We start from the raw sequence: 24,876 nt of genomic DNA, 5'->3' as shown, positions 1-24,876 counted from the left end.
CTGGAAAGAAAACTCAAACCCACTGCTGCCAAGTCAACACTGACTCAGAGCCACCCTATACAACAGAGGAGAACTGCTCCCCGGGGTTTCTCAGTCTGCAAATCTTCATGGGAGCAAAAGATCCTACTTTTCTCCCAGGAGTCACTAGGCCATTGCTTAGCCCACTGTGTCACCAGGCCTTCTTTCTTTCCACACAAGGCCCTAAAATAACAAAGATTTTCATTGAAGACAGAAGTTTCTAATGTAACTGCCGACAAGTTAAAGTGATTTTCGTTGAAGATAGAAGTTTCTAATGTAACTGCAGGCAAGTTAAAGTATAGCGACTGGGTTGTTATTGCTAAGTACTTATGTCAGTCTGGGTTAATTTGCAAAACAAATCCACAGAAACTCATATGTATACAAGAGAGTTTTTTTTTTATAAAGGGTAAGTGCACATCTAAAAAACATCCCAACCCAGTGTTGCCCAAGCCCACAAGTCCAACATTAACCCATATGTCTGACACCAATCCACAAAGTCCTCCTCCATCTCACAAAACACACACTATGACGCCGACTGCAGGAGGAAAGCTGAATCAGTGAATGTGTAAGCATCTCAGTGCTAGCAGGGATCTCCACACGGCTGCTCCAGCACCCAGGGCTGCATCGGGGTAGGTCCATGCTGCTTCTCCTCGGGGATGTCTTGCAGGAAGTGAGCCTTGACAGCTGAAGCAGGGAGCTGGCTAAGGCAGCTCCACCCTGGTCTGACCATCACAAAGCAAGAAACCCAAGAACGAGAAAGGTAAGGTTCACCGAGCCATTTATCTCTCCGCCCTTCAATTAATCCCACGTGTTCATTGGCCAAGTTGGCACAATAAACAGTAACTCTCAGTACTATTGAGACTTTCCCAATCCAGAGTGACCTCATGTCCAATGGAAGGCTACGCGGCCCAGCCCTAAACCATCCTCAGACTCGTTGCTATGTGGGGCCCCGTTGTGGCGGCCATCTGTCAGTCCATCTCACGGAAGGGCTTCCTATATTTGCTGATGCTCTAGTTGACCACACAGGATGTTATTCTCCAGGGACTGATCTCCCTAATAGCACGCCTAAAGTACACGAGGCAAGATGGAGTCTCGGTGCCTTGCTTCTAAAGAGCACTCTGACAATCCTGCGTCAAGGGCAGATAGATATGCCCACTCTTTTGACAATCTACAATATAGTTGAGGTTCTTTGCCAACCCATAATTCAAAGACACCAGTCTTTCTTTGGTCTCCCTTACTCATTATCCAGCTTCCCCTTCTATATGAGATGAATATAAAGACCATGGCGTGGGTCAGGCACATCCTTGTCCTCAGAGGGACAGCTTTGCTTTTGAACACTTTTTAAAAAAGTATTTTGCAGCAGATTTGTCCAATGAAAATTTGTCTCCAGGGATGTTGACTGTGGATACAAGTAAAATGAAACTTTGATGACTGCAATTTCCCCCATTTTTCATGTTGGGAGCCCTGGTGGTGTGGTTAAGCCTTGGGCTGCTAACTGCAAGGTCAGCAGTTCCAAACCACCAGCCGCTTCTCTGGAAAAGGATGGGGAATTCTACTTCTATAAACAGCTAAGGTCTCGGAAGCTGACAGAGGCAGTTCTACCCGGTCCTGTACGTCACTATGGATTGGCATTGACTCCATGGTAGTGAGTTTGGTTTTCGGGTTTGTTTGTTTGTTTATCATGATGTTGCTTACTGGGCCAATTGTGAGAAATGTTGCTGAGATGTAATCTACACTGAAACATGTAATATTTGATCTTCTTCAGCAAATGCTGCTTTGCATCCGAAAGCAAAGTTGGGTCCTCTGAATAGCACAGGTGATTGATGGGTCTTCTTGTCCGTGTCCTTCTTCAGAGAGTCCAGCTTCTCGGATGATCTGTTCAGCATGCATATTGAATAAGTGTCATGAAAGGATACAACCCTGACACGCACCTTTTCTGATTTAAAGTAAGTACCCCAGTTTGAACGATTGCCCCTTGGTCCTTGTACAGGCTCCACATGAGCACATTTAAGTGTTCAGAAGTTCGCTTTCGTCACAATATTAATCATAATTTGGTAGGTTCTACACAGTCGAATGTCTTTGCATGATCAACAAAACACTGACTTGTCTTGTTAATCATTGTTTTCTTTCTTCATGTTTGGTGTCCTAGTGCTATCCCACAATGTGTCTGGTCTCTGGGAAACATCTTTCTGGTGTGTATCCTCTGCTTTCAGTCACAATTCTGACATAAGCAATAAAATCCCTCATTCCCTTTCCTTTTCTGAATCCAGCTTCAATTTCTGGTGGTTTTCAATGTACTGCTTCAAACCATCTTTGAATTATCTCCAGCAATATTTTACTTGCATGTGATATTAATGATATTGTTTGATAATTTCTGTATTTTGCCAGATCACTTTTCTTTGAATGGGACAAATACAGATTTTTTTACAATTGGTTGGGCAGATAACAGTCTTCCAACTTTCTTGGCATACTTGAGTATTTCCAGTTGTGTCTGCTGCAATGTATCCAGTTGGTATTCTGTAAAATTCTGGTATTTCTTTCCTGTCTTGTTCATAATTTTTTGTCTTCTTCATGTATCATGTCCTCATGTCATCCCACAGCTAATCTGGTCCCTCATTCCTTAGTGCTGAATACATCAATTCGATTCCTGAAGTGGTTTCTAAATTCAGGTGGGATATGCTTAAGGTGGAACTCTACCTCTTTTTGTTTTTTTTCTTTTCTTTCTTTATTATTTAAACATTTTATTAGGGACTCATGCAACTCTTATCACAATCCATACATATACATACATCAATTGTATAAAGCACATTTGTACGTGCTTTGCCCTAATCATTTTCAAAGCATTTGCTCTCCACTTAAGCCCTTTGCATCAAGTCCTCTTTTTTCTCCTCCCTCCCCACTCCCCCCTCCCTCATGAGCCCTTGATAATTTATAGATTATTATTTTGTCATATCTTGCCCTATCCGGCGTCTCCCTTCACCCCCTTTTCTATTGTCTGACCCCCAGGGAGGAGGTCACATGTAGATCCTTGTTTTAATTTCCTTCAGCTTCAACTTGAACTTGCATATGGGCAATGGATGGTATAGTTCCACAGCCTTTTCCTGGCCTTATTCTGATTAATGGTATTAAGCTTGATTCTTGTGTATTCCTTCCAGTAAAGTCCATGTGTATAGTTGCTATTGTATTATTGCGGGGGGGAAAGTTGTTCCCAGTGAATAGGTCATTGTTCTTGGAAACCTCTATCTGGCAATCTCCAGTTTTGTTTCTTCACCAAGGCCACATTTTCCAACTACTGATCATTTTTCTTTGTTTTCAAATTTAGCATTCCAATCACCAGTAATTATGCATCTAGATTGCAGTGACCATATGAAAGGGAGAGTGGGGGAGATAGTAGAATATTTGTCCATTGATGCACACATTAAGCCACATTCCAAAGTGATTACCCATTTATAAAACATCCAATAGATCTTCCAGGGAATAAATCCCCTGAAACACTAATTTAGAAGGTTTCTTGGCAAGTCTAGAATCATGACAAAAATGTTTATATGGTAGTGATTAAATGAAAAAGCATGTGAAATTATTCCTACTGCAGAATATATCATGTCAATACAGACAACCAGTATCCATCAGATATCATTTCTGAGGCCTGGGTAATACTGAATAAACAGTTATAAATGATCAATTTCCAATTCCCTTTTTAATATAAACTCCATGTAGGCGACTCTTTTTCAATTACTGTATTCGAGAGAAGATAAGTGTCTGGCGTGTGTGGAGCCATGGTCGTATTCCCATCCCCACTACAGCCCTTGTGAAGGGAACCAGTCCCGAGCCAAAAGGCAGATTCAGAGTATTGGCGAACACAGTATTTTTCACAATCATTACAAATTAAGTCTCGCTGAAAAAGAAGACAGAGTCTATTTGGCATATAGTTGGATCAGAAGGCAATTTTCAGGTTTCCTCTTTTTGAGTTATATTCTAGGCCTAGGGACACATTCTAGCTATTTTCGCTCTCTTTTGCCCTTTATGAGTGGCTTACAGTCGTATTCCACTGTCTTGGTTTTTACTGCAATCTGTTACAAATGTTTCCTGAAGGCAATTAAACATAAATTAAAGAGAATATATTGCCTTATTTTTCCATAAATTTTATACACATTCGAAATTTTTATATTGATCTACCCAGATATTTTACTTAGATTAAATTTAAAGGGCTATAACTATATTGTTAAAGTATTAATGATAAAGAATTCCATTAATTATAAGAAAGTATTTAATACAAGCCAAACTATTAACAGTGCAGAGTGAGTGAAAGGGGGCAGGTTGGTTTTTAATATTATGAGTTTCAAAATCTTAGTAGCATTTTGACTTTATGCAAGCAGAGAAAAAAAGATGCATATTTAAAGGATTAAAAACAAAGAGAAGACAACCAAAATTATCTTTGTTTTCCTAAGTCCCCGGGGTGGTCGAATGAACGTGAGGGTTTAAGATATATAGGGTGGTAATTTGATTATTGAGTCATATGTGACCCAGCTGAATGAATGTAATAACAGACAGATGATGGTTTACATCGTTGATATGAACTGATTTCCCTCGTTTCATATGTTAGCAGCCAGTCATTTCCAGAATTGGCTTAGACCCTGAAAATGTCTTCAGCAGGGATACAGTTTGGGGCCCGGGACACTCTCTAACAGATGGAACACATTCTGGGACTCCAAATGATGAGGACAAGCAGGATGCGTGGGGATGGGCACCTGCCCGGGAGCTGAGCTCCAGGCTTCCTTCAACTAGCAAACACCTTGCTCTGGCAATAAAATCTCCCCTGAATTTGTTTAAAGAGAAATGTTTAGAAGCAACCCAATAGAACAACAGTTCATTTGAAATTTTCTCCAGATCTAGAAAGCCAGCATGTCACAAGGCTTTTACAGTGTAACTGTAATCAAGGGTAAAAAGTGTAATCAAGGTTAGAATTTATTCAGTGGAAGAGAACGCAACATGGATAGTCTTATTTCAAATTCGTCAACTGCCTCTTCCATCACAACCACAAAGATGAGCAAAGCAGGTCTTGCTGTTGCAGAAAGTCTTTCTAAGATGTATAATAAAAAAGAAAGCACGAAACACTGAACTTTAATGTTTATATTCTGATAGCATAAACTCTCTGAGCTGTTTAACATTCACTCGTAAAGACCTAATCAAATAGATATTTAAGTGAGCAGGGCATTGAAAGTAACTTCAGCATCATAGCATTGTATTTGTCAACAGATAGACTCAGTTCTTTCAGCACACTGATGTATCCTTGGGACTACAACTTAAAAAAGCATTCATAAAGTGTTGGGTTGTTGTTTTTTAACAAAAGATGCTATCAGCAAAACAAACAGAGAACTTCGGTTTACTTCAAAGCTTATTTATAATGTGTTTAGAAAGAATTCAATGGAAACAGGAAAATAAATGTCTTGATTTTCTAAACTTTACAACATCTGCTTTTACTTACTTTTTCAGCATTGTAAAATTCTCTGGATTTCAAGTGAGTTACTTTGCTTTCTTTTCTTTTGTCTATTCCTTTATTTGACTATCTTCACACTAAGTTATGCACCCAGACACAATCTATGACGGCATGAAAATCTCTGTGGCATGTATGACCAAAAATCTTTCAGAACGTCTGACACAGAACATGTGCCTCAAACGAAAAGCCAGGTGTATCCGGGGCAGATCCTTTTATAAGAATACTGACAAGCAGAAGTGAGACTCATAACACAACCAGACATGTGCACGCCTATAGAACCCTGGTCACACCAGCATAAGATGCTCACCAGTAGAATGGTGGTGCGTCCACACAACAGAATGCGATGCATCACTCAAAAAACAAGGAGAAACCAGGAAGCACATCAAGACAGGGATGGACCTGGAGAACATTATGCTGAGAATAAAAAGGGGAATAAAAAGGAAGGATTTTCAGACCTTCAGAACAAGCATGGAGGGGTGGTTGTATTTGATCTCCTCTGGCTTCTCTATTGCATGAGGCAGGGGTGAGACACGCCCACCCTTCACCCTGTCTTATCCTACTCTCACACCCACTCTTCGCCCCACAGCACTCTTATGCTGGGTCTGATCATTCGTTGCCACGGCCACACAAAGCTCATAGACAATGCTCAAAATTAACGTGGCTTATTAGGGGAGTTACTATTATAAATACTAAAAAGGCTTCCTACTGGAAAAACAAAGGATCTTTCATCTGTGTAGTGTACGTTAGTTGTCCAAATCGAAAAGAGAATATTAGTATTTAGTAAGTTCCCTATGTTGTCATATACCAGAACCAACCAACCAAACAAAAAAACACTAAAATATGTTGGGAACAGCACCCTCAATTAAAACATATCAATCCACTTTATTCTATTGGGGGCTTCGCTTTCATTCTTCTTAAATCAAGGGTCTTATTACCAGACAGTTAAAAGGAAATTTTAGAAAATGTTTTAAGGGAAATATTTCCCTAAACTTAGTACTAATTCCCTATAATTAATGTCCAGTTACTTTGGAAGACATGGAAGACTCTCATTCTTTGATCTTACTCATTTCATTCAGAATTTGATTTATTTCATTTTAAATAAGTTACTTTAAAGACTCAAAACGATTGTGTATGCCATATTTCCTGATTTCTCAAATTTTGAGGTTTCAGTTCCATTTGGGGAGTGGATACTACGTGTAGATCATTTATTTAGCAGAAGTTTATTGCGAATCAAACAATTCACCTGAGTGCTAAGTATCAGGAAGATGCAAAGTGAGGTGGCAGCCATCTGAATAGAATCCGATGGACTTTGAGGTTTGTTGCTGTTTGTTTTTTAATGAATTTTTAAATTGTGAATTAGGTGCAGAGTGGGGAGGTGTCGGTTAATTTTGTATCACAGGACCCACTGACTAGAAATATAATAAAGATATATCAGTCATCCCCAAAATCCAATCCAGTCCAGGACTTTCTTGGGCACTGAGTTGAAAGGTTTTAAACATTTGTTGGTTGTCTCTTGTGAAGCTAGTGTAAAGGATGTAGGTTAGTTGTGGTTTAGGTACATGAGGGGAAAAGGAAACACTGGGAGGAATGGCCTTCAAGGAACACACTCCGGGGGGTCAGTGCTGGCCAGCTGATATTCTTCCCTTGACGCCCCAGTTTGGCTGACCTCAAAATTCTGGTGTCCAAGATTTCTAAAAGAATGTAGACCACATTACCTTCCCCAGAGGGGAAAATAGAAACCATGGGATGATCTATCAGGATAAATTCCAGGCCCACCAGGAGGTTAAGGAGAAGGGAAAGTCCCAGGGCAATCACACCAAAACTCAAGGTTGCGTGGATAAGAGATGGTCCACAGCAAAGACGGAGAGGTGGCTTTGCCGTGCAGTTGAAGAGCAGGTTGGGGGCCATTATTCTTGGTTTCTGCCACACACACCTTTGAGATCAAGAAAGAAGATTGTACAAAGATCCGTCTCTACAAAGGATTTATAACATGGACAGCTACTGGCGGAGAGAGGGAGAGGCAAGCCCTCTCTACAGCCATCACGGAATGTTGGCAACACTTCCTTCTATGGTTGTTTTGATTATTCGCTAAATTCAAAAAGTTTTAGCCATGGATAATTTGATGCTTTGGTTTTCCTTTATTCTTCGTTTTCCTCATTGCATGTTTAAGAATGGTTTGCGCTCAAGAATTAACCACAATAGAAAAGACTGTGATTTGGAATTTGAATGACTTCACTTGAGGTAGAAGGAAACTGGAAATTAGTTCTGGAAAAGAAAGAAAACTCCCGTGCCGACTAGTCTTCTGCTTTCCCCTAAAAACACTGAAAAGATGTTTTATCTAATATTGTCTTTAAATCATTTCTGTAGAAAAAGTCACAAATGGCAGTGCTCCTCTGAGGGGTCAGCTCACAGACTCTGTGTCTCTACTTATGCTTGAGTCAGCATGCTGCGTCCCAGACCTTTACTTTAGGCCCATGTACTAATCACCCTCGCGTTTTTATCTCCAGTCACACTCTTTGGCCCTGCTTACTTGGGGTCTCGTTGGCACTTCAACGCATCACGTTCTGAACTGCTCTCACATCCTCCTCGACCCCAAGTTCTTCTCCCATCTCTTCTCAGTGCAGTGTTCCCTCCAGGAACACAAATCTTTAATCTAGAGATCCTCTTTGACTCCTCTGTCCCATTCAACTAGCTACTAACGTCTGTCAATCTGCCTCTTCAATAGTACTTTAAATTCTCTTTGCTCCCTCTCCACAATCAGCACCTTGGTCCATCAGTATGTCTGACGAGGTGGACTGCCGCATCTCATGCGGTCCCCTGACCATTGCGTGTATAATCTTTCTTCCCTCCAAGCTGGTCTCCCTCCACACAGCCCTTACCCTTGGCTTGGGGTGAATCCCATACTAGACAAATCATGGCACTCCCATTTTAAATGCTGCAGTAATATCTCATTGTATCACCAAGTCTAGAGACTTTCCTTACTACCAGTTGCCATCAATGATGATCCCATGCGCATCAGAATGTCAGTGTACTCTTTAGGATTTTCTGTGGTGCTGTCTGGTAAGCACAGGATTGCTAATGGCTAGGTTCTTAGTTCAAACCAATCAGCTGCTCCAAGAGAGAAAGCTGAGGCTCTCTGCCTCCATAATAGTTTACAGTTTCAAAAACCCGATTTGAAGTCACTAGGCATCAGAATCTTCTGTATGGCAGTAGGTTTGATTTATGAGTTTGGATGATCTTTCTAAAGTAGATTTTAGGCCTTTCTTCTATAGCACCTCTGAGTGGACTTGATTCAGCAAGCTTTGGATGAGCTTACAGACTTGAACCACCTTCTCATTATCATGGAGTCTATTCAGACTCAAAGCAACACTATGGGGCAGGGTAGAACTGCCCATGTGGATTTCCAAGACTTAACGCTTTTCCTCATTTTCCTCCCAAAGAGCAACGGCTGGTGGTTTCAAACTGCTGACCTTGCGGTTAACAGCCGACTCGCAACCACCATGCCACCAGGGCTCCTTGAACCACTTTACCATGACTTACAGGCGAGGATTACTTGCAGTGTGTGCCTATTTTCCGAGTGTGGAGGACTCCGTTCTCCTTCCAGTCACAGTGAACTTATTTCAGTTCTCAGAACTGAGCCGTATTTTCTTCAACTAGAACACACAGTTTTTGTTGCCTCTCCAGAGTGTAAAAGCACCCACAGAAGAACTAAGTGGCAATCTTTTTCTAGAAAGATGTGCAGACTTGGAAACCCTCCGGGAAGGTGCTACTCTACGGTGCAGTGTTGTAGAACTGACTCAAGGGCAGTGGGTTTGTTTGTTTTATCCATGCCTCATGAGTAACTCCAGTGAGTCTGAGCACCTAACCTCACACCAGTCGTTCAACTCAAAGACAGTTTATGGGACTATACATCTTTAGGAGAAGACATCCTCTTCTTTTGCTTTTGGAGTAGCTGGTGGGTTTGAACTGCCAACCTTGTGTTTAGTAGCTGCCACCAGGGCTCCTTCTCCTAGCACCAGTCTTTAAAAATGAAAATGGGTCCACATATCGGAAGTGGCAAACAAAGAAAGAAAATACACAATCTCTCCCAATTTCTCTAACTCTTGTCCCAAACCCAGAAAACGTGTCTAGTTCATCGTATGCTTCCTTGGGAGACAGATGTGACAGCTAGAAGCTGCCATGTCAGTGATCCTTGGTGGGAGAATGAGTAAACAGTGCCAAAGCAGCATCTAAGGATCCTTCCAAACAAAGGGCATGGTGCCCATAGTGGTCTCATCTCATGACCAGCACTCCGTCCATCAGCTTCCTATTCTGTCCATGAGAATATGACAATCTCCGAATAGGTCCTGTCTCTATAAACTTTACATCAAACAAGGGTTTCCCACTGGTTTCCTTATGGGCAATGTTCACTACAAAGAAGGAAACGCACAATGTAATTATTATTGGGCTATTGAGGAACCCTGTTTGTTTGCTATATTCAAGGCCAGCAGTTTGAAACCATCTTCAGCTCTGTGGGGGGTGGGGAGATATGATGCTTTCTACCCCCTTAAAGATTCATAGTCTTGGAAACTCACAGAGGCAGTTCTCTAGCCTACAGAAATGCTCAGCGTCAGAATCAAACTTTTGTTCTTTAATAGTTTCATTGCTCTATATTGTTGAAAGTGAAAAAATCTAGTCATAATTAGAAAATTTGACATTTTCAGTCTTCTTTTTAATTCTGTATTTTCTGTTCTGAAGGTTTCAGATTCCAGACTCTGAAGATACAACAGTAAGATGCCGAATGGAGAGAAACATGGAATGACATACATTAACCCTAGACAAACAGCAAAGCTCAGTAAGAATAATCCCATTAAAGGATCACATTCAAATCTGCCCAGTATCTAAGTCCTAATCTTTAGTAACAAAGTAGAAACGAATGACAACACAACAACTCTGTTACATTACTGGAAAACTATACAGTAACTTTCTATAGAACGTTCGTTTCCAAAGAGAGTCAAAAGGAACTGTGATTTGTAGGTAAACATGTCTTGGAAACTTGGCTCCACCTATGTCTTTGTTTCCTCAAAGCTTCAATCTGCAGAAATAAATGGGGGATGAATACGGAATCACCATACCAACTCACATCAAAGTAGTGGGGATCGAATTAGATCATATATACGAAGCACCTAGCACTTGATGAAGCACCTGGCATGTCCTCTCCACCCCCTGCCCCCACCCCCATCCTCAGGCAGCTAGTTTACTATGTGGGAAACCATTTAGAATCGATATTAACAAGTCCCATTCGACAAGCCTCTCTTCACAGTAACTGGACTTGTTACTTTTCAACTGTTTTTTCAATGACAAAAAAGTGGCATTTTATGCATTTGTAGAGGACACAGTTATAATTCAACAGAGCAACCTAACTAAATACAACTAATTGTTGAGATAGCTATTTCTACAACTATCTTTCTCTATTTGAATATAGGAGAACCTAGAGCTCACCATATTCCCAAATGCCAGGAAATCTCAGTGTAACTGGCTCATCAATTTCAAATTTAAATATATTTGAATTGACTTAATGTATCTAATTATTTGCAGCTGAGAAGGCAAGATATTCTTATATTCTACATTGACCGTGAGCATGTAAGGTCAAAGGGTAAATGCTACAACACAAGTGAAAGTGGTAAACTAGGATGGGAATCATCCCTCCCATCCACACATTAGTCCGGAGGGAACCCACTCCTGGGTTTACTCCAGTCGACAAGTATTGATTCAGAGCCTGCCATGTGCCAGGCCCAGATACACTGCTCTAGTGTATGTCAAAACAACCATGGCAGAACAAACAAACCTTGCTGCTATGGATTCCGTTCTGACTAAGTGGCCCTGCAGTCAAATCGCCCTTTATGTTTTCAAGGGGGTAAATCTTGAGGAGCACCAAGGCTCACCTTCCTCCCTCAGAGCAGCGGGTGGGTTCAAACTGCTGACCTAGCAGCTAGCAGCCTGACATGCAAGCCACTGCTGTACCAAGTCTCTCTTCTAGACGATGGAGTGGCAGCTAGAAATGAGTCCTTGAATTGATTTCCAATGCAGTATCTGAAACATTTTTAGTGTTATCTAATGAGTCTTACCAACTGTGATTATTCTTTCTTTTAACAACAAAAATAACACATGGCTTATAATGATTCCAAACTCCATGTCAAATGCTTTATCTCATCTATCCTTCACAGTATTCACATAAGGAAGGAATTATGATAATCTTCATTATATCAGATAAGGGCAAGACATATAGACAAGATATGCATTTTCCCTAAAGCCAACCAATTAGTCACCAAGAAAACGGAAAACAAAGAAGTCCTGTTCAAGCGTGCTGCCCTGGCACGATATTACTTGTAGCCCTTTCCTTCTCAACAGCGCTGCAGTGGAGACCTTCAGCCCCATGATGGCACTGCTCATTCAGCATCGCTCGCTCGGGCTGCCGGGCTCTCCATTCGCATGGTCTTCTCACTTATGTTCTCCAACGACGATGGCCTTCTTTCAGTTCCTTGGAAAATGGCAAACTCAACTCTGCCTCAAGGAGTGAAAATTCGAGTCTCTCTTCCTGAAGGCTCTCGGCCCAGCTGTCTGAATGACTTGCTCCACCTCAGTGGCAGCCCAAAGGCAGGCTGGTGGGATAGTCTTCCCTGCAGGAAACAACAGCTAGCAGTTGGTTTAAAATGAAACCAACTTGATGACACCTAACAGCAAGTAACAATAGCGGTATGTGTCTCACTCACTACCCACCAACAGTTTTCAACAACGCGATAAAACGGTGCTTCTTCAATATTCTTCTGTTAGTCTATGGTTGAAATTAGAACACGATTGTTATTTGTCCTTCAAGAAACATTGCATTCCAGCTGCAAGTTAATTTGGAGAAGTACAAGTTAAAAAATGGCTTCCATCATACAGTGCCCATCCAGATTCCAACATCACTCTTTAAAGAGATGGAAAAACTAACCAACCTTATATGGGAAGGAACTCACTCACTACCATTGAGTTGATTTCTACTCATTGTGATCCTATAGGATAAGGTGGAATTTCCCCCTGTGAGGTCCTGTAACTCTTTAGAGTAGGAAAAAGCCAAGTTAGCAGCCCCATACATAGACACCAAGCTACTAGGAAAGAGACCCCAAATAAGCAAAACACTATGAAAAAAGGAGAACCAAGTAGGAGGCTCACACTCCCTGATCTCCAAACGTGCTACACAGCCACGGTGGTCAAAACAACCTGAAAAAAACTAGTAAAACAGTAGATACATAGACCTACATCTTTGAGACCCCACAAGTCAATCCGTCCACCCACAGACAGCTCATCTTTGGCAAAGGGTTGAAATATATTCAATGATGAAAAAAGAGACTTTTTAACAAATAGTGCTTACACGACTAACACTCATTTATAGAAAAATAAAGTAGGCACCATATCTTATACCATTCATAAAAACCATATCATAAAAAAATCCCCGCTTTTCTGGTGCTGACGACTGCTTGGCGATCTTGCCTCTCACAAAGGATCTCCTTCACCCCTCTCCCGAAGAGGAGAAGAGAAAACACAAGAAGAAGAGCCTGGTGCAGAGCCCCAATTCCTACTTCATGGATGTCAAATGCCCAGGCTGCTATAAAATCTCCACGGTCTTCAGCCATGCACAAACAGTAGTTTTGTGTGTTGGCTGCTCTACTGTCCTCTGTCAGCCTACAGGAGGAAAAGCAAGGCTCACAGAAGGATACTCCTTCAGACGGAAGCAGCACTAAAAGACCCTGAGCCGAGATGAGTGGGAAGCCATTCTAATAAACCCATTTTGGATACAAAAAAAAATCCCCAACATAGTCACATATCACCTTTTGATCAAGATGGAACAAAAATCTCAATGTAAGCCTAGCACTAGAAAAATCATCAAATGAAAAAACAGGAGAAAAGTTCAGGGCCCTAATGCATGGCACAATTATATTATCAAACATAATGAAAAACACACAAATAGCAGAAGACAAACTAAGTGACTGTAACCTCCTAAAAATTAGACACGTAAGGCTATCAAAATATTTCATCAAAAGAATAAAAAAAGAACCCACAGAGGAAAAATTACTTTGACATATTACACAAGGGGTTGATTTGTAAAATTTATAGAAAACTTCAACACCTCAACAACAAAATACAAGTACCGGTAACTTGATGAAAGGAAAATGAGCAGAGGACAGGAAGAAACAAGAACAAAGACATTCAGGTGGCCAACAAACACATGAAAAATGCAAATCACATTAGCCATTGCAAAGATGCAGATCAAAATAATAACAAGACATCATCTCCTTCAGAATTAACAGCAGAGTTAAAAACAAACCATCAAAAAACTAAAAATGCTGGCGAAGACATAGAGAGCCTGGAACCATTCTTCACTGCTGGTGGGGCTTTAAGAGCGTTCAACCACTGTGGGAAATCGTATGGTACTTCCTTAAAATGGTGGACTCAGCAATCCCAGAAGCTGATACATAACGCATAGAAATAAGAGCTTTAATATGAATACAGATAGGCTTATTCGGATTCATTGCAGCATCATTCACAAAAGCAAAACAATGGCAGAAACGTAAATGCCTATCAGAAAGGACAAACAAACTATAGTACAGAGACACGATGGCATACTATTAAGTTACAGAATATCAACAAATCTGTATAACATCTCACGGCCTAGAGGAATGTGGGAAATGTTATGCTGAGTGATACTAGTCAATCACAAAAGACAAATACTATATGAGATAACTATTATGAAAAGTCAAGAAAAAGTTTTCACACTAAAAGAAACAATATTTGATGGCAACCAGGCTAGATTCAGAAGAGGACATGGAACAAGGGTGATCACTGCTGATGTCATTGCTGATCTTGGCTCAATGAGAGAATCCCAGAAAGATGTTTACTTGTGTTTTATTGACTAAGCCAAACCATTTGACTTTGTGGATCTTAACAAACTATGGATAGCATTGAGAAGAATGGGAATTTCAAAACATTTCATTGTGCTCCTAAGGAACTTGTGTGTGGATCAAGAGGCAGTTGTGAGAACAGAACAAGGGAATACTGCATGGTTCAAAGTCAGGACAGATGTTCATCAGGTTTGTATTCTCTCACCATAGTTATCCAATCTGTGTGCTGATCAAATCATCAGAGAAGCTGGATTATATGAAGGAGAATGTGACATCAGGATTGGAGGAAGGCTTATTAACAACCTACAGTGTGTAGATGAGGCAACCTTGCTTGCTGCAAGCAAGGAGGACTTGAAGCACTTGCTGATGAAGACCAAGGACCGCAGCCTTCAGTGTGGATTACAACTCAAAGTCAAGAAGACCACACATCTGCTAGGTCCTCACATCTGGACCAAGATGTAACATCATAATAAATGGGAAAACGGTTGAAGTTGTCAAGGATTTTGTCTTGTTTGGATCCACAATAAATGCTCATGGAAGCAGGAGTCACGAGATCAAAAGATATGTGGCATTAGGTAAATCTGCTGCCTCTTTAACGTGTTGAAAATCCAAGGATGCTGCACACGATTAAAGCTCAGGGTGGAGGCCAGTCTTGGCCAGTGAACTTCTGAGTGTCGGAAGTGTGCCACATTAACAGGCAGGGTTTTTGCTAATACCAGTAGAGCTTGCCTCCATGACTGGAGTTTGATAGTACTCGCTGTCACAGGTGAAAAAAAAAATAAAGAAAATCCAAGGATGATACTTTTAGGATTAAGGTGCACCATGGCACTTTCAATCGCCTCATATTCGTGTGAAGGTTGGACGTGAAGTAAGGAAGACCAAAGAAGAATCAAGGCATGTGAATGGTGGTGCTGGCAAAGAAAAGACTATTGAATACCACGGACTGCTAACAGGACAAACCAATCTTCTCCTTAGAGGCAAGGATGGCAAGGCTCTGTCTCACATACGTCAGACATGTTGTCAGGAGACCATCCCCTGGAGAAGGATATCAGGTTTGGTAGAGAGGAAGGCCCTCAGGAGGTGGATGGACACAGTGGCTGCAGCCATGGCTCCAGCAGGGGAACAATTGTACGGGCGGTGGGTGCAGTAGAGGGCAGTGTTCTGTTCTGTTGTGCATAAGGTTGCTATGGGGTGCAACAATAACACAGACATTGACAGATTAGCGATTGTTTTGTAATAGAGGAGATAAGGAGAATGAGCTATGATTTGGCAATCACTAAAGAATATTGAATTTTTTTGAGGGTCATGAAAATGCCCGAATATTGATTGTGGTGATGGTCACACATCCAGAGTTAAATGGTACATTTTATATGAGTAAATTGTATGGTTTGAGTTATATTGGAATAAAGCTATTAAAATAATTTAAAACTGTGCAAACTGAGAGTATGTAGGCAGGTGTAAGATATTTTTCCTACTTTATGAAAAATACAATGATATAATTAATAAGTATTAATTTACTCATTTTTTTCTTTTCACTTTGGTAATTTTATTTTATTTACTAATCTAGTAATAGATTAAAAGTGCAATACTTTTACATGTTGTTTCTGGCTCTTACTATTCTTTTGTACATGGTTATTGCTAAAAATAACTTTATAAAAAAAGGGGGGCTGTTAAAAGTAATCATTCCAGACTTCTGTCACCCTTTTGCTTCTATCACCCTTTTGCTTCTATCACCCTTTTGCCAGTGACCGTGGGTCACAGCACATTTGAGCTATGAAGCTGCTAACGAAAGCCATGACCCTCTCAAGATTTCATTCCCTCAAAGTTGCTCCCGGAGTCACAGCCTTGGCGGCCCCCACAGAAGCCCTCCAAAGCCTCAGGACCTCGAGTTGACCAAACGCTTAACGTCAGTGGCCTCGTCAGAGGGTTTCCTGACTGAAGGGGGACTCCAGGCGTGAGTCGCTGGTTCCTAGGAGTGCCAACCACAGTCCTTCAGCAGAGTGACTCAGTGCCGCCACTGATGTCAAAACGCTGCGCGAAGGTCGTTTCTGGCAAAAAGTCAATGGCAACAAGTGGAAATTTGGGGCATATACCTTTCACTGATGAGTTAGAATACTGAAATACATGAAAGTCTAATATAACATTTATCTTTTTTTGTTTTCTTCTTTCAACAACCTGGAATATCTTTAAAGCATGGTTATGGGTAATTATTCCCAACTAACCTAAAATTAATAAAATATTCTATTTAAGAAACCAAAATTAAAAAAAATCCATTCCAAGTTTCAAATACAGAAAAAATGTCACCGTTCTTTCTTATGATTCAGATGGTTGCCCAGATGTGAGCAGCTGCAGAGAGGCCATCCTTAGCTCCAACACGAGAATCACTGCCATCGAATGAATGTCTACTAGAAGCAACCCTGCGGGACACAGAACTGCCCCTTCAACGTTCTGAGAAACTCGCTGTGGAAGTTGAGAGCCCCATCTTTCTCCCAGGGAGAAGCTGGTGACCTTGAACTGCTGACCCAACTGGCAATCACTAAAGCACCACAACCCCCCTTCTCTAACTACTCCATCTAAAAAGACATCATTCTCTCCCCCTGGATTTCTCGTTTACCCCCTTAACTAGCTCTACTTTTTTTCATACTACTTATGCTGAATTGATAGTATACTGTTTGTTTATTGCTCTTCTTCATAAGAAAGTTCATTCAATAATAGGTTTCTATCTTGCTCATCCCTCTATCCTTCATGTACAGTATATATTCAATCAATTTTTGGGTGAATAAATAAACACTAAAAAGTATACTTACTGGTTAAATATCTGTACCTAAACGTTATATATGGTATTTTATACCTCTGAATTATCTTAAATAAGTTTTGTGAGCCACAATTCACTCAATTTTGAGTGCCCCTTTCTTAAACTTACCTCGCAATCTTTTTCTCACAGTTACTCAAGCTTACATTGTCTCACAACTCATGAGATCCAAGCTAATGCGAAAAACCAGACTCCTTTATTGAACCCTGACAATTTCTGGACCATGTTAAATAGACTTCAAAAGATTTTTTAAAACATGACAAATTTTTACAATTTTATCATTCCTTTCTTGGAATTCAGATTTTCTGTTTTTATTGCTTTTTCTCCTCTTCAAAATAACAGTTTTTTTAAACAGAGCAGAATTCTGCTGTAATATGGTTAAATATTATAACTATTTTCATGGGTCAAAGGTCAAGTCCCAATCTTTGCGAAGGGTGGCAACCACCAGTGTCACCCTTGTAGTGGTACCCAGGTGCTAGGGCACACAAGTTCAAGAAAGAGGGACGCTGCTGCATGCGCAAGTTCAGCAACACATATAATAGAAAAAGGCTTCCTAACAAAATGAAACAACACTTGGAATGGCGCTCTATTTTGAATAGTGACTTACATGTTTGTTTCTGTATCCTCAACTACTTGGACTAAAACTACAGCCTGTTTCAGAGCACCCAAAGGCCCGACTCCGGCCTTAGAACGCTGTGCTCAAACTCCTCGCTCCGCCACCTCCCAGCTGTGCTCCTTATCTTCCCTATGCCTCGTTTGTGTCACCTAGAAAGTGCAGAAAATGGTGGTCATCGGATGAGGGGGCAGTGATGAGTAAATGAGTTAATCTGGGGGGTACTTAAAACACTCACAAGGGCTAGCCATTCTTTTTAGGTTACAGGTAAAAAATTATTTGAAATTAAAGTTTTAGGAAACATATACACATCTATTAAAAATAAAAGGACACAATCTCACAAATTTTAATTAAAAATGCAGAAAGAAGTATTTTAACTTTAGGCTTTCCGTATATATTTATTAAAATTATAGTTACTGTAAAATAGAGATTAATTTAAACAGCCAAATAAATACCTTTATGAACTATAGATTTATGCATAAGTCTAATGGATACAAAATTATTTTTTTACACTGCTGCAACCTAGGAGGGACAAAAGGTCCAGAGCCTTCATGCCAGTATAGACGAGGCCATTTTCTGAAATGAGCGTGTACTCCTTCCGTAAACTGTCTTTTAAGGGCCTTTTTGATGACTTCCAGTTCCCTCCACTATAACAAGGATATTAATTTGTCAGTTTGTTTTTTAATCCAGTGGCAACTTTTAATATATGAACTGAGCATTGTAGACTAAATGGAGGGCCAATTAACTGGATTTTCCATCATCTGCGTGTAGTATAAATGAATCAGTGTCATCCCTCTGCTGCAAAGGTGGTCTTCCTTGGCCAAGAACTCTACATTTTGTTCTGCCAACCCTGGTTGCTTTTAAAAAGAAGGGGAGCTGCATTATCTGCGATATGAAACCAACTAAGTTCCACTCTCCATTTATTTTTGTGAAGGTTCAAGGACCTAGTATACTTCTACAGAGTTATTACCCAATACGGTATTTAAGAACGTATCACTTGGAGCTGTGACTATCAATTAGGACCCAGCACTGCATTCATTTTCATAAATGCAGGCTGTCTGTTTTCCCTTCCTCACTGATTCTCTATCTTTCCCATTCCTGAAGACTTTGCGACGACCTGCTGTGTGCATCTACTCATCTAGTGACTCTCTTTGGTAAATAGACCTCACAAAAAATAATCTCATCAACTAATTACAAATCAGAAATGATATAACCATGAGTAGGTCTGTAATCTTAGTGCAAACACTCTCCAACTGTATTTGCTTTTGAAAAAGAGTATCTTTTCTCCTCAAACATTTAGGCTTTAGAACAGATCAATTAAAAAAAGTCATGAAACATATACATCAAACACAGCATCACCGTGTATGGCTTGCTAAGTGGTAATGGGAAATGTGGTACATTTCACCTCTGAATATTGAGAGATGTCTCATTTCAAGCATTTTTGTGTGTACTTTCTTTGCCATTTCAAAAGAGAAAGTGAAATATACAAGCAAAATACACAACTGTGATTTACTGATTATGCAAACTTAAATGTTAAATATATAAATCATGCTTTTTCTTCTACATTTAAAAATGTCTTTAGATTCAGATGGTATTACATAATTTGTGAATGCTATTGTTAATGTAGCATCGTACATATACATGCTAATTTTAAATATCCTGATTTTGACATATTTCTATAGCTGTTGTTTTTGTAGGATTCATTTTTTAATATTGAGAAAAGGGCAGCTAATGGTACTAACAGTAATTAATAAACTATTTTGTGTTTAAAAGCAATTAACTAACAGTTACTAATTAAAGAGACTAGACGGACCTTAGTTTTTTAATACTCACGGGTTCTTACTGTGAATATTTGTTCGGTTGCATATTTTTCTGTCAGGTAAAGTCGCCAAGTTGGGAATGAGCCAAGTCTCTGAAAATCGATTGTTCAAAACTCTTAATTATGAAAAAGTAAACAGAGCTGGTTGAAGCAGAGCAGTTATAATGAGTTAATGTAACAAACTCAAGCAAAGGCAACTCTCTTAAGAGCCAGCAGGCTCAACTCTGACAGTCATCCATCACCCTGCAGGTCTCCTTAATAAATGCCAATTATGGGGCATATATGCACAAACGTGCCTAGCATAAGCCATAGGATCATTTCCTTCCGAGAAAATTAGTGACCAAGAAAACACCCAGGCAGTGCAGACAACCAGCCCACCCCACAGTAAAGCTTGTTCTAGAGTGGAATATGAACCAGCATTATTTCTCTCTCTCTCTCTCTCTCTCTCTCTCTCTCTCTCTCTCTCTCTCTCTCTCTCTCTCTCCCTCCCTCCCTCCCTCCCTCCTTTGAGTGCTCTCTTTTGGTTTGGGGGTTGTTGGGTTGTTTTTTTTTTCAACTTTGGAAAAGTTCAGAACCACACAGATTTTTTGTTTGAGGTTATACAAATTCCTTCACAATTTGTATAGAAGTCTAACATAACTTTTTAAAAGCCATGACATGCCCATAATGTATACAGAGTCTCCGACTTCCGCTGTAAGCGAGGCTTTTTCCTAACTTAATCATACTCAAATTTCACCCCTTTTAAAGATCCTGATTCAAAAATGTTCACTCATTCTCCACAGTCCACAAATTTATACCATCTCTTCCTGTGGTATTTTATGTGCATAAATTAAAAAAGAATGGCCTCCAATGAGGATTAAAAGGTTGAAAAAATCCGCCTTTTCTAAATTTAGTTTCATTTTTCCTATTTTAATTCTCAAATATGTGTGTTCACAAATTGTGTGTTTTCTTACACTCTTGTGAAGTAGCCTATTCACGCAACCTTCCTACCTAAAGGGAGTGTTGGATGCACTGAGAGGAGTCTGCATCCTCAGCTTGGCATTTGGATCACCGCGAGGTAGCCAAGCGCAGGGCTACAGATGAGGCCTGCTTACCAGTCTTTCAAACGTGCCCACCTGGTACCCTGGCTCTTGCTATGGAACCCGTGCCACTTTCACAGATATTGCTCTGCTGCCTTGTTCATGATCTACCTGGCCAGATCCTGAGACCACTATCTCCCAACAGGCTTCTTAGTTGAATCTGATGGTGCGAGGGAAGGGAGAGCGGATTCACAGAGAACACGGCACCATTTCAAAAAGAAGGGCTGTCTCCCTCTGTGGTGACAGAGATAATTAACGAAGCAAATGAAAACATTTATGTTTGATTTTTTTATGCAAATGACTAGAATAGTCTGCATTGGCCCTGAGTTGATGTCTTACCTAATTGCCATTTAAAGTGACATCTTCCATCACACGTGCAGACCTGTGCTACATTCACTTATTTCCATGTTGCCTGAACTTATGATGAATGGTCTGAGCTCCATTCAATTATTTAAAATGTGCAAAGAAACAGAAACAATGAAACTGGCAAAGCCTTCTACATTCTTAGGAACAATTTAGGCTAATTAGCATCAACTTCTCCCCCATTCATCATACCCCTTTAGAAATATAAACAAACTGTCAGCCCTAACCTAACAAACAGATCACTGAGCTACTTAACACAAATTATTCTTACATGAAAAGCTCCTTCTCAGGCAATATTCTCCTTTAGGGCATCTGGGAAGCTGAGCTATTAAAATTGAAGACATATGTTCCAGTCAAACTCAACTCCTGGGTTGCACTGATCACTGCTGTGACAGTTTTCAGTCAGCATACTTGCTGCTGGCCACACAGCCCCGAGCTTGCGAGAAACAAAGTCCCAGGGAAGGGCTCGGGCGCCGCCGCACACCACCTATCACCACTGGGTTAGCAGTTCTCAACTGGTGATCTGCTTTCCCAGCTCAGCGTTTGCTTTGCTCGCCATGCAGGCAACATGCAAGAGGACATAGCAAGCATGGTCGGTGACACGGCTGTGAATTTCATCGGGAGTTCGGTTTCCACCAGCACTCTAAGGCCAGTGTGAGTTTGTCTTTCACTATTCAGTGGAAGCCTGCAAATCCTGACCTCTCTTTTCAAACGAGAAGCTGGAAAGGGAGCACTTGGAAGGGTCCCGATGGAGAGAACCGCGGGTGGCTCTGCTGGTATGTCCCCTTAAGTGACTACTTAGAAACTCTAGACTCTCCCCTTCAAGCTAAGAGCCATGAACGTGGACTTTTTAACCCTTTAAAACGACAGCTCTGTGGCTTAGTCCTTGCCTTGATATTGGACCAAATAACATTTTCCAATCATTTAAGATATAGCCTTGTAGTCATCCTGCCTTCAGACTGCCCTGCGGGCCTCCGAGAGCCTGGCCTCAGTAAAGCAGGGTTCTCATTTGGGCACGAAGAGAAGCCTTCCTAAACTAACTGGTAAGATGTGACCTCGACTCTTCCTAGTAAATGGTAAAGCACCGCGTCATGCAGATTCGCCTGCTCTCTGTCTTGCTGCTGCGAGGTGCCACAGAAGTGGCTCCGATGCACAGCAGTACAACGAAACAGAGTGCTTGCTGCTGGAGCCCACTGCTGCAGCGACTGTGTCAGTGCACCTCGCTGAAGCTTTCCTCGGTTTCTGTGGCCTCTACTTTACCAACCATGCTATCGTTCCCCAGGGATCAGTCTCCCTCAATGACATGCTTCCAGTACATGGGATCAAGCCTCACCATTCGTACTGTTAAGGAGCATTTATGGCTGTGCTACTTCCAATAAGACTTGTTCACTCTCCTGGAGCTCACAGTATTCGTCACCAACACCATAAGTCAAAGATACCAACTTTTCTTTGGTCTTCCTTGTTTGTTGTCCAGCTTGCAAATGCATATAGGGAAATTGAAAATACCACGGCGTCTAGAGGGTAGACATGTGTCAAACTGGATGAAGGAGAAGGCAATATACAACTAGGAAGGAGGGAGGAAGGGACGGGAATGGAAGGAAAGGAAGGAAGAAAGGGAGGGAGTGAGGGAGGGAGGGAGGAAGGGAGGGAGGGAGGGAGGGAGGGAGGGAGGGAGGGAGGGAGGGAAGAAACCACATAGCATGTGTCGGGCCAAGCAAACCTTCCTTAGTCCTCAAAGTGGCACCTTTGCTTCTTAACACTTATACTTGGGGGTGTTTTGCAGTAGATTTGCCCAGTACAATGTCACTTGATTTCCTGACTACTGCTCCCAAGAGCATTCATCATGGAGCCAAATAAAATGAAATCCTTAACAATTTCAGTCTTTTCATGTTTAACATGATATTGCTTACTGGTCTAACTATGAAGATTTTTGTTCTTCCTGCTCTTTTGCATCCTAGAAACATGAACTTTGGTGGCATCTTTAACTAAAACTTACTGTCATTAAGTGGATTCTGACCCTATAGAATCTATGGCAACACTATAGAACAGAACTGAATTGTCCCTTTAGATTTCTGAGGCTTTAAATCTTTATAGGAACAGACCTCACCTTTCCCTAGTGGAGCAACTGATATTTCAAACTGCTGACCATTCTGTTAGCAGCTGACTGCATTATTGACTATACCAACAGGGCACTGCATCTATGACTCCCAAAAGCTCGCTACCATTGAGTCAATGCCAACCCATAGTTATACTTTAGCATAGGGTAGAACTACTGCTGTGGGTTTCTGAGACTAATCTTTACAGGAGTTTAAAGCCTCCTCTCTCTTCTGTGGAATGGCTGGTGGTTTCAATCTTGCAGTGAGCAACCCAAAACATAACCACTATAGCATCCGGGCATCTATAACTACTATAGTAATGATGTGGGCCCATATTCATGCCACCTAAATGATACTATATGGATTACTGTTATCTGCTCTAACACCCACTTCCTCCTTCCCTTTACTTACCTAGGACTGAGATTGCCACCCAAGCTATTTAGGTAGGGTTGGATGTAGAAGTGGGCCACTGGCTTTTAAAATGACTTGGAGATACTATTCCCGTGGCCACAGTGATTCCTGTAGATATAGGCACATGACTTAATCTGGAATAAGGACACTAAAGATAATTACTGAGTTCTCTGGAACTTAGGTTCCTCTCTGTAGAGTTCATGGGGGAGAACCAGTCTCAGAAGGAAGCAGGCACTATGGAAAGCAGAATAGAAATGTAAAGAGAATGAGGCCATGATGATGTCGTTGAGCTAAAGGAAAGGCTTCACATTTACCTCAGCCTATTTTGGAGTATTTTCAACTCAATGGCTCACAAATAGCTTTCGATTTTTTTCAGTTCATTATTCATGTATTTATCCATGATGGGCCAGCAACCATTGCAGGTAGCAAAATGCCATGGTGACGAAGCCAGGCATAGTTCCTGCTCTCATTGAGCTTATATGCTAGTGGGAACCTGGTAAACACATTATCTAGAACTCCATCAGCCTTTAACTTGTGAGTCAACTTATGTGGAATTGGGTATTTTTCTTATAACCTCAAGAATACCAATATATTTATATGCTAGTTTTACCACCCTCCTTGCCACCTACCAAACGCACAAAAGCACTGGATTATTGATCCCTTAAATTATCTTTCACTCAACTCTGTATATATGCTTCACATCCTGACATTGTGACTGCTACATGGTAAATACACTGGATTGAATTTGTGGATTAGAGAACTCTTTGAATGTAATCATAAAGAATATATCACAGTAATCACAGGGTGGTTATCCAAGATGGTGGCTGTTACATCGCTGCTCACTCATCAGAATTGAATTCTTGTTATCATTACTTTAAATATAAATTGATTCACTTTACATTATGTACCTCCATACCATAGAATACTAAAATGATAAGATAACCAACCAAGAATCAAATTTTAATTTAGCAAGTAAAATTACAAAGGTGGAATGATCTCGTCTCCTGCTCGCCCACACAGCAGGATAATGTGGTGGTATTTTTTCTAGTATCCCTAACTCCAGTATCTCTGGATTGGGTGAAATGAATAAAGCTGAATGTTATGCAAGCTTCATTCATAAATATAAACAATATGCCAATGTTTTTAAGTTTCTGCCTAACCTTTTCTTTCTCTATGGGTGGTTTTAATAGCCATGATTATTTGTGGATGCAAAACTGTGTATATAATAAATTGAAACTACAACTGAC

The 24,876-nt window shown here is 40.8% G+C and overlaps 1 protein-coding gene and 1 non-coding gene across 2 annotated transcripts in view; one reads left to right on the top strand and one right to left on the bottom strand.

Moving 5' to 3' along the window:
* Window positions 1-24,876, bottom strand: part of SLC25A21 (solute carrier family 25 member 21) — a 584,085-nt gene that overhangs the window by 491,906 nt on the left and 67,303 nt on the right. The gene's annotated exons all lie outside the window — the stretch shown is intronic.
* LOC142427068 (small nucleolar RNA SNORA62/SNORA6 family) lies at window positions 15,053-15,204 on the top strand. The gene has a single exon (XR_012779899.1). It is a non-coding gene; the product is annotated as a small nucleolar RNA SNORA62/SNORA6 family (small nucleolar RNA).

The sequence above is a fragment of the Tenrec ecaudatus genome, chromosome 14, assembly GCF_050624435.1.
Source record: "Tenrec ecaudatus isolate mTenEca1 chromosome 14, mTenEca1.hap1, whole genome shotgun sequence".
Lineage (NCBI taxonomy): Eukaryota > Metazoa > Chordata > Mammalia > Afrosoricida > Tenrecidae > Tenrec > Tenrec ecaudatus.
This window is presented reverse-complemented; position numbering and strand designations above follow the sequence as displayed.